Source organism: Mauremys reevesii, linkage group 21, assembly GCF_016161935.1.
Source record: "Mauremys reevesii isolate NIE-2019 linkage group 21, ASM1616193v1, whole genome shotgun sequence".
NCBI lineage: Eukaryota > Metazoa > Chordata > Testudines > Geoemydidae > Mauremys > Mauremys reevesii.
Genome location: NC_052643.1, coordinates 20102685 through 20116244, shown reverse-complemented (window position 1 = coordinate 20116244; position 13560 = coordinate 20102685). Strand labels below are relative to the sequence as shown.

The 13560-nt window shown below is 44.2% G+C and overlaps 1 long non-coding RNA gene across 3 annotated transcripts in view; it reads right to left on the bottom strand.

Annotated features, from left to right (window-relative positions):
- The window catches only part of LOC120387647, a 114645-nt gene extending 101614 nt beyond the window's left edge, over window positions 1–13031 (bottom strand). For 2 of the 3 annotated variants that reach the window (XR_005590277.1, XR_005590279.1), the window contains exon 1: window positions 12894–13031. This is a non-coding gene — a long non-coding RNA (uncharacterized LOC120387647). Of the gene's footprint in view, window positions 1–12025; window positions 12113–12893 lie in introns of all 3 variants that reach the window. The other variant, XR_005590278.1, reaches the window with a different exon arrangement.
- Between the last annotated feature and the right edge of the window lie 529 nt (window positions 13032–13560).

The following is a 13560-nucleotide window of genomic DNA, read 5'->3' as shown; positions in this document are numbered from 1 at the left end:
CAGACCAGTTCCCCCAATTTATGAAGGTTGTTTTGAATTCTAATCCTGTCCTCCAAAGTGCTAGCAATTCCCTCCCATCCCCCAGTTTCCCCTGCCATTTGGAGTCATCTGCAAATTTTATATGCCTCCTCTCCCTAGTTTAGTTAACCATGTCCTTAACAAGATGCATTTAATCAGGCCCTGCTGACTTAAATCTAACTTATCGAAATATTCTTTAACCTGGTACTTTCCCCATTTTGGCTTGTGTTCCTTCCCCCTTGTTGCTATATTAATTGTGTTAAGTATCTGGTCACCAGTAACCTTTTTAGTAAACACTGAAGCAAAATAGGTATTAAACACCTCAGTATTCTTGATGTCATCCATTATTAGCTCTGCTTTCCCACTAAATAGTGGACCTACATTTTCCTTCATCTTTCTCTTGCTCCTAATGTATTTGTAGACCCTCTTCTTATTGCTGTTTATGTCCCTTATTAGGTTTAGCTCATTTTGCTCCTCGGCCTTTGATTTTGTCCCGACATACTTGTGCCATTCTTTTTACTTATCCTTAGTAATGTATCCATGTTTCCACTTTTTCTGGGATTCCTTTTTGATTTTTGACATGAGTTGTGCTGTTCTACTTCCCTTTGAAAATGGAGACAATATCATAAAAATACCTCCTAAAGGGGATGTTTCTCAGAAACTAACAGTCAGAATGCCAGTTAGGGCTATATTTAAAAAATGAGTAACCCTTTTTGTTTGGGATTGTGTCTGCGCCGGTTGCCACCTTTCTAATTGCTGGTAACCGGATCCCCGAGGCCCTGCCCCACCTCTTCTCCCCAAAGGCCCTGCCCCTGTCACTCACTGGATCATCTCCAGGAGCCTGCCTGCAGGTAGGATGCAGCCCTGGCTGAGCAGGGGCTGGCACAGGTAAATGACCCAGTGCCTCCCCCAACCCCATGGTAACCAGGTTTTTAGTTCATGTGCCATTTTCGACTGGACTTTCTGGTCAAAAACTGGGCACCTGGCAACCCTAATTTTATGGCACCCAGACACAGAAGCCCAAAACTGGACTGTCCATGTAAAACATGGATAAGTGGCAACCTAGCATCAGATTGGGAGAGTGGTGGTACAAGACAACATGCCCACCCATTGGAACTTATTGGAATTTAAGAGAAGGTGGTTTGAGATTATGCATAGCAGGGCACTGTATAGGGGGAGGTTTGTGCACCTTTGTGATGAGAAAGTTATTTGATAGTTGAGGCCAGGAGATCCTCGTATACAGGGGTCCTCCCATCTTAGCTCCTGAAGTGGGTGCTTAAGAGCCACACTGTTCTCACCGAGGATGCACCTAGGTTCAGCTCCACCAGAGTTAGCAATATCAGGAATCCTAGGTCATAATTTTCCTCCTACATGCATCTGTTTTGAGTGTGGTGAAAACTGATTTTAGCAGTGACCATTAATTTACACTCGTGTCATTTGAAATTAGAATTGGGCCAATAGCTGCCATCAGGTTTGATCACAGTGTCAACTCACTCTGGTCAGAGCAGATCTGTATGTCACAGAGCGTCAAATACTAGCAGCAGCAGTCTGTGGCTGGTATACACCCTGGCTTGTGACATTGTTAATGCCAATGGAACTGAACCACTCAGTGTAGACAAGGTTAGTCACTCTACTCTCATGTATTCTGTACTTCAAACTTCATTTGAAACAGGATTCTAGTACAATTTGGACCTATTCACACTGGCTGACCATGTCATGTTACAAATCAGTTTAGCGGGAATCACTTTAAAATAGAGTTTAAACACAGTTCCTTAACTCCTTTGATGGCCTGTGAAAATAGGTTGGATAGGGCTTCATTCTCATTGTAGTCCTGCGGAGAGGAGAATTCAGTTTTGTAACATTCTGACATAGCCATTCATCATCCACTATAGAAGAATATTCATGCCTCAGTTTCCCTTTTGTACTTATTTTCCTGCTTCTGTGCCTTAGTTTCCCTCTGCTGGTACAGTCTCCAGCCAGACTAAGAGTCCTTCCATTCCAGGGTAAACAAAACAAGTCCTAACCTTGATCCTTCCGTATAGGGGCTCCACTAAGTTCTTCAAAATAGCCAGAGTCCTGTGCCTATGTGACCTTAACCTCCTACCTTTATATCAGGACTTCATGACATACCTACTAGGAGGTGCCATTCAACTAGTCCTCTGGTCTGAAAAGGCTTCTAGAAAACAATCCTGATTGATTTGTGTTGGATTATTATCCCTAGTACTATTTAATTTTATGATGGTAGTCTGCAAAGGCCCCAATCAGAACTGAAGGCCCCTTTGCGTGGGACATTGTATAAACACATAGAAGATGGCTCCTACTCTGAACACCTCACAATCCAAAATAACAAAGTACAGAAAGGAATGGGGGTGGGATGAGTCATAGCAGTAAGAAAGTGTTCACGTTGGCCAGGTATGTGCATTAGATGGTTTTGAGACAGACGTACATGATTATAAGAGAGTCTACTTTTGATTAGCGCTATCCTAAGTTATCCTCTGTAACAGAGGGAGTTGGAAGCTAAACCAGTCTCTGCTTTCCCATGAGAACCAAAGCAGCAATTATTTAGAACTGAAAAGCTATGTTTGGTGTTCGTGATCAGCCCGCACTAGATGGGCTGCTGGTGCTACTAAAGTAATGATACATTTTGTTATATTCAGTCTCCTTAACTGAACCAAGACTGAGAAGTGAAAAATATGGTACTTCCCCTTCAGACATCTAGCACTTCTGCCATGGGATAAGTGCTACACTTTTTGATGGCCAGATTAATACACATTGCAGAGTTCAATTAGAAGGCCTCAACTTTATCAGAATTCACCATTAATACATTTCAATTGGTTACATAGTCCAAAGTACTGTGCTGCAGTTCTACTAATATGATAGTGCATGCACCTGTAGGAAAGACAGCGTCGTTGAATTCAAATTAAATTCTTATCCACAGACTCCCTATATCACCTCGGACAAATAATTTAATCTCTCTCTGGGCTTAATTTAGCTAAATATGAAATGGAGAAAATAATCCTTCCTTTGGCCCACCCATCCTTCGTCAGTTTTGTTTATTTGGATTGATAACAGTTCTGGGCATGGGTTGTCTGTTACTATGCATTTGTATAGTGCCTTTTCATAATTGAACCCTGCTTTTTGGTTGGGGCATCTAGCTGCTACCATAATACCAATAATAAGCAATATTTATATAAACTATCAGTTTATGAATCCCATTGAAAGCTCAGTAGGCTGTTTATCTATCAGCAAATAGCAATAATTGTTTTAGTTTTCTCCCTGTCCTGTAAGCAATCTATGCTGATGAGAATTAGTATTCATAGACCATCCTTAATATAGATGATTTGTGGGGCACCTGTAAAGTTAGGCTTTCCCCACACTAGATAGCTCCATCTACACCAAGCCTGCGGAATAAGTTTTACAAAAATTCCATCTGTCCCTGGTATCTTCAGCTGATCCTTGGCACTCTGCCTGTTGCAGAAAGGTAAACTCAATTGCTTCTACAATTACACAAAACTGCTGCTTCCTAGGCACTCGGGAATGCACTGCATGAGGAAGCTGCAGTGCCTCCTATAGACACTAGTCATTCTGTAACAAACTGAACCTCTGCTAGCTTGTGTCACTGAATCCAGATTCATCTTTGCAGAAGGGTCTTTTGCTTGGCCTCTAAGTATTCTGTAGCTGCAGCACCTGACTATTAGACAATTTTTTCAGTGCATTGAGCTGGCAGTACAAACATTTAGTCTCCCAGTAAATAATCTAATTTTGCTTGAAAGAGAAATTGCTGCTTCCAGGTGGCTCATGAATGGAGGTCTCAGATCCATTGATCTTAATTGAAAAACATGTTAAATTAAGTTTAAAAAAAACTTTAAGAAAACAATAAATTCTGAGTTGTTGCCTGAATTGGAATTTCGCTCAGCTGGAGCTAATGTTTTCCTCAGAGAAAGGATTATGGAGATCCTGAGAGAGGTTTCCAAGAAACAGAGAAATAGTCCTGATCCAAGTTAGGCAAATAATGCGGTGTCTGTCTACTGGCAAGTGAAACACTGAGCCTAAAACGAAGCTGCAAATGAGGAAAAAGACGAATATGCTGTCAGAAGCTGTTTCACAGAAAGACCAAACAAAGGGTTTTAAATGAATACAGAACATCTTTCTCCCAGAGAAAAGATCATGGTAGGAGGGAACAATGGAGATTCACAGCAATATATATTCATCACCAAAACTCACCCTTTTGAGCTCTGTGGAGTTAAACTAGAACAAAGTAAACTGGAGGCTCCACATCTTAATAATTTATGTACATTTACAGCAAAGAAATTAGAAGAGATTTGTGACTTCTGTCCAGACCCAGAAAGAATGCATAGCAGGAATCAGTTTAATTCTCACCATTACCACCACCCTGGGAAGGAATATAGGCTTCTATTCCACAATCCCAGATAAACAAGCTACATTAAATGACACAAAACTCTTAAAGGCCCCTCTTGGATAGATAATTGTATCTACTTTGGCTAATGTCCTGAATCTCTCCACAGTTGTTAACTCTCACCAACTGATGAAGTGGCTTTTCACCCATGAAATCTTACGCTCCAATACATCTGTTAGTCTATAAGGTGCCACAGGACTCTTGCTTTTTACAGATCCAGACTAACATGGCTACCCCTCTGATATCTCACACAACAGTCATTCATATGATTTTCTGGGGAAGAATATTTTAACACTGACAGACCACTGTATTAAGGGCCAGGTGGTACATATAATTTGTTTTCCTTTATTGATAGTAAGTGGCTCCTAAACATCATTGTCCCCTGCCTTATCTTCAACAGGTCCCCATAGTATATAAATATCTCCTGTAGGCTGAAATGGAACAGAAGATGGCTAGAGCATAGATCCTGGAAGTCACATCACAAATCACTTTGTCTGTAGGATAAAGAATTTATTAAATTCTGTAGAGTTGGAGACATCAAAATGTGCCCATAATGGTGATATGATAAATATGGTAGAACCTCAGAATGATGAACACCAAAGTTACGAACTGACCAGTCAACCACACTCCTCATTTGGAACCAGAAATATGCAATCAGGCAGCAGCAGAGGGGAAAAAATGAATGCTGTACAGTACTGTGTTAAATGTAAGCTACATTAAAAAAAAGAGAAAGTTTAAAAAAATATTTGACAAGGTAAGGAAACTGTTTCTGTGCTTATTTCATTTAAACTAAAATGGCTAAAAGCAGCAGTTTTCATCTGCATAGTAAAGTTTCAAAGCTGTATTAAGTCAATGTTCAGTTGTAAACTTTTGAAGAAGAACCACTATAACATTTTGTTCAGAGTTACAAACTTTTCAGAGCTACAAACAACCTCCATTCCCAGGGTGTTCATAACTCAGATTCTACTCTAGATAAATCCTAAAAAAATACATTCCTGTGCTCTGGTCCAGATCCACATAGAAATTGTTAAAAGCCAAAATTCTTTATAAACTGCTTAAAAGGAATAATTTTGGTATTAATTTGCTCCCAAGTTGTATTGCATTAGAGATGCATCAGACTAATACAATTTTTAAGTGCTTGCATTTCAACTCTAACTTTGATTTTTTTCTGGATTTGCTTTCATCTTCTCTTGATCACATGCCCTAAGGGCTGAAGTTATATTTAGCTTTGCATTCATTTTTCTTTGTATAATTTTAGTCCAACAGTCTCAGTTGCCTTAAGAATGTTATGTTCTTCCTCAGACCTCCCATAAACTTGCAGAATTTCACTTATTTTCCTCTGGAAGTTTCCTGGGATGTCTATGATTCTGAATGTGAGGTGACAAAAAAAAAGCAGTATTTTCTGAACAGCATCTTAAAGTTATTGGGTTAGCATTGTCATAATGGAACAGAAACTTGTCAGAAGCTATAAACTGCATTTGCTGAAAAAAAAATGGTACTGGGAGACCATAACTTCCACATTGGAAAACATGTACCTTTCTGATTTTACAGTGATGCTCTTTAGGTCTGTGCAGATATGAATGGATCCGTTTTTCCCCACAATGGGCACTGAAGGGCATGGCACATCACTCTGTCTCGGTAATATGTTTTATTACAGTATCCCAGCCAGTTCTTCCTTCACTTTGAGAAAGAATGGGATTGTAAACCTCTAGGCCATGCTGAGGGCATAAGTCATGGCCTCCTCTTAGACTAGAATCTGCACTGTTTCTTCTTTACGCAGGCCATTTTTATAGTTCCAATTTCCTAAGCATTTTATTGAGGTCTATCTTGATGACTGCGGTTTGGTCCAAGAGGTGGACCAATTAATAGGAAACGTTTCCAACACTTCCTTGCCTGGTAGTTCTTGCTGAAATGTTTAAAAAAAGTCAGCTTGAACAAATACTCAGCATGGAACATTTCAGCCTGAATGTTTATAGTTTGTCAAAGTTACAAGCAACAGAAAACAAGGCCTTGTAATGGATAGTGTTAGGTAAACTTAGATATTGGCATTGCTACCAGCTTGCCTATAGTTAGGAAAACTATATCATTCAAAATTTCTCTCTCTATGCCTCGCTGTAGAGCTTCTGCCTAGAACATTCCCCAGCCTGCTGCTGCTTGGTTTCTTGTTGGGTGTAATGTGCCCACTGTGATGGGTCAGGCCAGACGGCTACAGGAGACTGCTCCTTGTAGCAACAAATGTTGCACCCAGGGCATTTCTGGAAACCAGGCCAGCTTGCCAGGGCAGTAGCCACACGGACTGAGAGCATCTTGCCGGGCTGGGGGTGGGAGGTGCCTTCTGCAGCTGCTGCTGGTGCCTTGCATGCTCTGCACAAAGGCAGGTATATTAGCCCCAGGATAAGCACATCCCTTTTCCCTTTGTAGATGACCAGGGTTATTCTAGGTTGATTAGGACACCTGGGGGCAATCAAGGGCCTGCCAGAACCTGTTAAAAGCCTCCCCTCCAGGCAGATAGGGGCATGTGTTAGGAGCTGTGGGAGGAAGGGGAGCTACTGGGGAGCTTGGTGGTGCAGATGCTGACAAGCACCAGGAAAGAAACCCTGTGGGTACAAAGACAAAGGGTGGGAGAATATCTGCCCAACCGGGGTTTGAGGGAAAAGACCCCGCCCAAGGAGAGACTGAACCAGGTGTCTAGTCTGTGGCCATCATGCCCGCAGGGGCTACCAAAGACTGATAGGCTCTCTTGCCCATTCAAGGAGGCCTGGAGGAACCCTACTCCAGCAGAGTATTGGCAGCAAGCCCAGGGGCATGGGGGAAACTCTGAGGGAAAGAGGAATATCCTATCCCACCACTAAACAGAAGCGCAGGACTCACCGAGGCTGAGGAGATGCTCCATCACACCACATATATTTTTGCAGTTGGGCTGATGTGCAGAAATTTACAAACAGGGCCCTAAGAACTTATTAAATATACAGAGTTATGTGCTACTTTTGTGTTTCCATGAATATCAAGATTTATTGACATGTAAAATGCTACCTGGAAGAACCATATTTAGGCTGGGATTAAGAGCCTAAGGAAGGTGGTTTCTAAGTCACCTAACTTCCATTAGGCTTCTTTGAAAATCCCAGCTTTAATCATCATATGACTATTTTCAGTTTGTACTCTTCTTCCACGTGGTAAGCTTGCACATACTATGTAGAATCATAGGTGTCTATGATCCATTTCACAGAAACTCAATCCTTGTCCTGAGAAGTTTATGTTCCCTGTTCTTATTTGTCTTGTGGTGGGGGGTAAAACTGTTTGTTCATGTTCTTGCCTCATTGATTGGTGACTAAGTCCTGTGACTGATGCACTGTAGACATAACTGTGCAATGCAAGGCCCTGTTGGCTCTCTTCCCTTCGGTTTTTGTTCTTTTGGCACACAAATGCTTGAAACCATGAGCTAATATGGTGATATGACCGGGGTCCCAGTTGGGGCCACTTGCAGTCATTCAATTCGGGTGAACTGCAAAGAATGGGGTAGATAATCCCCAAAACTGGTGGATATTTTCAATACTTAGATTTACCAAGCCAGCATAAAACAGCTTCTTTATTACCTCACTGGTTGCCCAGAAGCCAACACCACAATTCCCTTGAAGTAACCCAGCCCTAGGCCTCCATCCAGATCATCATATTTGACATGGGTAAGATTTCTGAAAAACCTCATTTGATCATATAAAAGAAAAGGTTCTACCAATCCCAAAGGTAGAGACATATTACCTCCCAGGTTCTTGAATATCCATACATGCATACAGCCAGTTCTTATTAACTGAACTAAAATTTATTTTAAAAAACAAACCCAAAAGAGAGCGAGAGTATGGTTAAAAGATCAATATACACACAGACATGAGTTCAATTCTGGGAAGCTATTTAGGGTGAGCACGGAAGGAAGAGGTTTTTGAGCAAGAGAACTAGAGCCCCAGGATCTGCTTAACCTGGGCCTGGTTTTAAACATGCTTCTAGCAAATAAATATCATTGCACTCTAAATGAGCAAACACCAGTACTAGAAATGGGGTCTTGGCTTGTCACGGCCACACAAACATTTTAAGTATGTTTATAGTTTAGTTTTTATGTTGATCTGTTGTCTATCATTTATCTAAAGAACAAAAATATGTCCAGATCTAATGCCAGGCAACCTCTTGTGACAGGAGACCTCAAAGGCTCATTGTTCTCGTCTGTGCTGGAGGGATTACATGGCTCTTAGTCATAGTCCTAGGGCTCTATATGAATTTGCAGACTGACTGAAATTCACCAGCACTGAGCTGTTCTCTGTTTATTAAAAAAAAAATTTCATGTGTTACTGTTGCACCACCTAGTGTGCAAATGAATTGTACCTCTAGAGAAAACTATTTAAATAAACCTTTGTTAGTGATTTCCATATTGTGAAGACATTCTGTTTCAACAAACACTGAAAAAAATTACTCTTCATTAAACATAATCACAAACCAAATATATTATCTTCATGATAAACACACTGTTCACCAAACCAGGCACTGAGAGGTGTTCTGGCAAAAAGGCAAATTTCAATTTAAGTGTGTGTAATATAACAAGCACAAAGGGTTCAGGGTGATGTTACAGCCATCTCTGTAAATATACATTTACATAATACAAAATACTAGATAAAATTAAGGATTCTGGATTAAGTTCTATATCTTTATAAGAAAAAAGCGATGCTGGGTGAATTAGATACCGAATGGCCGTCTTCAAGCCCACTGACAGCAATTCCGGGACCCAGTGCAGAAAAGTCAATGGGCCCCCAGCCCGCCGCCTGACACGTGGGCAGTGCTGCACCTGCAATGGCTGCTGCCACCACAAGCTGCTGGCTGCGTGGCTGGGCATGGCCAGGGCTTCCACATGCCCACCCAGCTGCCTTCGCCGCTGCTGGTACCACCCCACGTGTGCCTAGGAGCCCCTGCCCTGTGGTCCTCCGGGTGATTTAAAAAGGCCCAGGGCTCCTGGCCCCTTTTAAATCACCCAGGACCCTGGGCAATTCCCCACCGCCATCAGTGGGCCTGGCAGTCTTTGTTTAGTGTGAGCTGTAAGGAAATGCGGAAGCTAAGAGCATCATAATAACGTAAAACAAATTTGCAAAACAAGTTCCTAGAGGGATGAGAGACTGAGCGAGACTGTTGCTTAAATAAAAATATCTTTGTGTATAACACACAGTGCACAATTATTAGAAGTGTCAGAAGACGTACATAGTTTCTTCAGATTAGACTAAGAGACAGGCTTGCCAAAGAGAATCCTCCACTCTAATTACACAGTCTCAGGTTTTCCTGGTTTTAAGGTGATTTTGGTGAGGAGTGGGAAACAATTTGAAGAATTTGCTACCTCCATAACATGACCCTCTACTGATGGCATCTGTCCTCAGATCAGTAAAATTGGCCCACAGTCTGTGCTGGCCTGGACAGATGAGCGCTTCTGGATACCCATGTAGTTAGCAATGTGAAAGATGCCCATTTCCATCTATGGCTAGCCAGATAATGTACCCCACCCTGCCTCACAAACTCTGTCAGCATGATCCATGCATGTGAGACCTCCAGGCCTGTTTATGGAAATTCTCTGTCACAGTTCAGGGCAATTGTATGTCTATTCCCCCTCTGTAGTCCAGCAAGAGCAGCACATAGTACAGGCCAGGAGAGGCTAAGCCTCCCCAAACAGCCCCAAGTGGTCCCGCCCACACACTGCCCCCAGGTCCCGCTCCGGCTTACCGCTCTTCCCCCCACCTGGGGTTAGGACAGCTTGTGGTTGGGACTCGGGGCAGCTGGGGTCGGTGCTCACCACTACCTGGTGCTCTGGTGTTGGGGCTGTGCTGCCCACCCAGTGCTGGGGGCACTAGGTGGCTGCAGTGGGGGGCCCCCTCGGGGCTCCAGTGGGGGAGGGTCAGAGCCTTGGGCAGAAGCGGTCAGGCTGGGGGCCAGTTTCCCCCAGTGGGTGGAACACACACTGCACATGAGCAGCGAGAGCACCCACTCTAGGCTTCTGGTTCCTCAGCTGTCACTTCTCTTTGGCAGAAGAAGTGCCATTCTGAGTTACCGGGGGGTGCTCAACCCCCACTCTGCCCAGACCCCACCCCCACTCCACCCCTTCCCCCAAACTCCCACCCCACCTCTTCCCATCTCCGCTCCACCCAGCCTCTTCCTGCCCCATTCCTCCCCCAAGCGCATGCCATCCTCCCTCCATCCCCTGGCTCCCCAGCACCTCCTGCACACCACTCATCACTGGCAGGCAGGAGGTGCTGGGGGGAGAGGGAGGAGCTGATCAGCAAGGCTGCTGGTGAGTGCTGTGCACCCACTATTTTCCCCCATGGGTACTCCAGGCCCAGAGCACCCATGGAGTTAGCACTTGTGGTGGAAACCCATGTCTCCCCCGCCACTTCACCAGGCTTTTTCCAGGCTGCAGAGTTCTTTGCTTACAATGATATTCCCAGCAAGCCAGACTGCCTAAACAGGCCAGTGACTATGCTTTTGCTTTCTCTCTGAAGACTTATGATCACCATATTGCCAACAGATGATGTAAGTTACTACACTGCTCTTTACATGCAAGGACATTTATTCTTAAAGTGAAAGCATTTACAGAGAAAACACATAAAGTTCCTATATGCATGCAAATGTAACCCACACAGTTTCTGGGTGTGGCGTTTTGTCCCATTTAGTGGCACCAAGAGAGATTAATGAGTTTGCTCTACAGCCTTAGCTAACAGCAAGGTGGCTTTTAGCTCATGCTGCAGAGGCTCATGCACTAAACTCCAAAGGTCCCAGGTTCAATCCCGCCCATTGACAACCAGGGTCTGTCAGAGTTACACTAACAGTTTACCAGAAGTCTTAGGTTGCTTCCATAGGCCAAAGTACTTCCAGCCCTTCCCAGGAATGATCCCTTGGGCAGAAAGTCTTGTCCATTTACTGGGTCAGAAAGAAGCCCAGGAGTCAGTTTAAATTCAGTCTCTTTACCCAAAAGTCCTCTCTTTGTTGGTCTCTGCAGAATCCTGTTTGAAGCAATTTATGTGAGCCTCTGCAGGTGGTGGGTGGTACTTCTCTGGAGGTGTTACAACCTGAGTGGATTTTTCTAATCACTCCTGTGACCGGGTTCTCCACTCACTGCAGGTAGGGCACCTCCTCCTGGCCATTCTGGGGAATAAGTCCCCAGGTCAACACCTCTTCCCACAGGTGCAAGTTGTCCATCCACCTCTGTCTCCAGCCCCTCTCTCATTCCAGGAGCTGCTGCAGCCCCTTTGGCACTCAACCCTCCAGCCAGGTCACTATTGTGGTTTCCCCCAGGGGAGGAGAATCTCTTCTCCAGAACAGGCTCGGGTAGTCTTCCTATACACTGCACTACCTGTGCCACTTCCCCAGTGACTGATTGGGGAACCCGGGCCCACCCTCTACTCCAGGTTCTAGCTCAGGGACCCTCCAGTCAGCAGCCAAGGTCTGTTTGACTCTGTACCTTGCCACATTTCTCCAAGCCCTTTCCTAACCTACTAGCTTGCCCTTGCTTCTCTGGACATGCCAGCTTCACCACTCCCATTTCCCAGGAAGCAACTGCAGGCTACTCACCTCTACAGCCTCCAACACGCCTCCACCTGCAGTCTTCCCCAGCACTTCTGGTGCCAGTTTCTCAGCTTCTATGTGTGCCACCTGTTCCTGCACAGGTGAGCTTCTTGTAATTAAGGCTTCTCTTGCAATCTTAATCCCCTCCCCCCCACTTGCCATGTAATAGGCTAATTGGCCTCTCTGGCTGCCTTAACCCTTTCAGGGCAAGTGTGAGGACACTCCACACTGCTCTTAGTTCCTAGAGGAACTATGGTCACCCTCCCTCACAGAATTATATACAGTCCCTAGCCCACAATGATACATATGTAACCCTTCTGCCCATCAGAGTTGGCAGCAACAACAGTTGGGTTCAGTATCTGGGGGTTCCATTTCAATAACACAATGCAAAACCAGCTCAAGTCCCCAGCTGGTGACCTGGGACAATTACATACCCTCCCCCCCCCGGTGCCTCTAAGAGGCAATACTTCCCCTCTCACAAGCACAGAATCTGAGTGCAGCAAAAGTCTTTTAATAAAAGCGGGAAACAATACGGCATTATGTTGGGGAAACACCACAAATAGGATTCATAACACAAACCATGAGCAAAAGACCCACCCCGAAGTAAGTTTGGCAGTGTCCTTTTCCCCTCAGGGTCTTAAGTTCAGCAACCCAAAAGTTACCCCACCCAGTTTCTGTCCTTTGGTCAGTGCAGCCCCCAGAGTTCAGAAGTCCCTCTACAGAGTTTACCTCCTAGCCTGGGCAAAAGTGGGGGAAAGTATGGGGAGCATTTTACATGCTGTGCTGCTCAGGTTGATGGTTACCATGCCTCTCCATGGGGTTCTACTGCAGTTTTCAACACTAACCACTCCTTTCTGCTAGTCATCCTACTCACCAATGTTGCCTTCAAACTTCCTCCACAACACAGCTCTCAGTGATTTTAGCTGGTAGTTGGGGATCCTCAGTAACCTAATGCTCAGCCCTAGGTATCAGTGAATTCAGTATGACAAAATGTTACAAAACTCCCAATACAATCACCATTAGCTCTATTATCACACATGTGACCATTTAACACCAACCCTTGCCTAGCGAGTACTATTTAGTTGAGGGCAAGTCCCTCCTTCATAAAATACCATACAGTTCTACTGTCCTTTATTCACATAACCTGGATAACAACCCTTCATTACTCCTGCCCCAATAGCAAAGAGACTGGGGATCCCACAGCAGCCAAAGTGACCATTTGAGTCAGCAGTCCCATTGTGCTAGGCAGGGTGGGTGTGCCCATGCAAACAAGATCAGCCCCTGAAGTCCTTTTCCAAAGCTCACCACCAGATGTCAGGGGAGAGCCCGTTCTGACTCTGCTTACACCTAAACTAATACAGTAAGATCTCCCAAAGATAGTGGCAGGAAACTGCCATATCTGTCACACTCTGTGTCTAAGAATGGAAGTGCCAACCTTATAAAAACAGCTCAAGTTTATTCAGAACATAGCAGCTTGTCTGCTCAGAAAGATAGGCCACTGAAAACACATTAACATGGTGTTCTGCTCTCTTTGCTAAACC